The sequence below is a fragment of the Plasmopara halstedii genome, assembly GCF_900000015.1.
Source record: "Plasmopara halstedii genome assembly, contig: Scaffold_322, whole genome shotgun sequence".
Taxonomy (NCBI): domain Eukaryota; phylum Oomycota; class Peronosporomycetes; order Peronosporales; family Peronosporaceae; genus Plasmopara; species Plasmopara halstedii.
Window position 1 is genome coordinate 332629 of NW_020187243.1, and position 1101 is coordinate 333729.

Consider the following 1101-nt stretch of genomic DNA (forward strand, 5'->3'; position numbering starts at 1 on the left):
CTGGGATCCGCTCTGGCGTCAACGCTTCCGCGTTCACTTGCTCCGGATCCCGGTACGGTTTGAGCAAGCCCACGTAAAGCAATGGGTGGGTGCGAATCCGTTTTGGAAGGTTCAGCGTATAGCGCTAGGCCCCGCTTGGCCACAATCTTAAACGGTCCAATAAAACGTGAACGAAGCTTCGTCCTGAAGATAGCAGAGGCTGCACGTGTATGAAGGTTTTTGGAATTTAATAAAACCAGGCCCCCGGCCTTAAAGCTTTCCACTTTGCCACTTCCTTTTTCATCTGCATATTCTTTCTGCACGTTTTGGCTTTCAGCCATCACATCGCGAACGTGTCGTAGGACGCTCAGTCTGTTAGACAAGAAGTCATCGACTTCTTTGCAGATGATAAGGGGGCTGACATCAGCTAGCCGTTCGGCAATTCCACCCCCACCAAGCCCTGAGCCATGGGATGGCGGCGTCAGTAGGACGCGAGGGAGAACCAGCCCGTTTACGTAGAACGGCGTGTAGCCAGTAGACGAATGCACTGCAATGTTCAGCACAAACTCTACAAGTTGCAACATGGCGCTCCAGCGCCTCTGCGTCTCAGCACTGACGCTGCAAAGAACGTCTCTGATGACGCGATTCACCCTTTCGGTTTGACCATCGGTCTGCGGATGATCCGCTGTCGACATCTCCAACTTGGTGTCTAGCACCTTGAAAATAGTTGCTGTCCTTTTTCAAGGAATTAACCCCAAGTGTAAGTTGGGTCTCTTTCAGAGACAATCGACTCTTGGGGTCCGTGATGTCGGAAAACACGATCCAAGAGCAGCGTTGCTATACCGACCCCGTCGATGGTGTCTGGCACCGCCATCAATGAGCCGTCTTGCTCAACCGACCGACGAATACCACGACACCCATTTTGCCCGCCGAATCTTTCGGCAGGCCAAACACAAAGTCCAAACTCCTGGACTGCCAGCACTCGGTGGGTACCGGTAAGTTGGCCAGCGGCGAAGCCGCATTTGGAGAGAGTTTCACCCGTTGACACGTCTCACATTTGCGCGCATAGGTGCTCGTCCATTTGTACAGCTTGGGCCACCAATAGTGGTGACTCACAGAGTT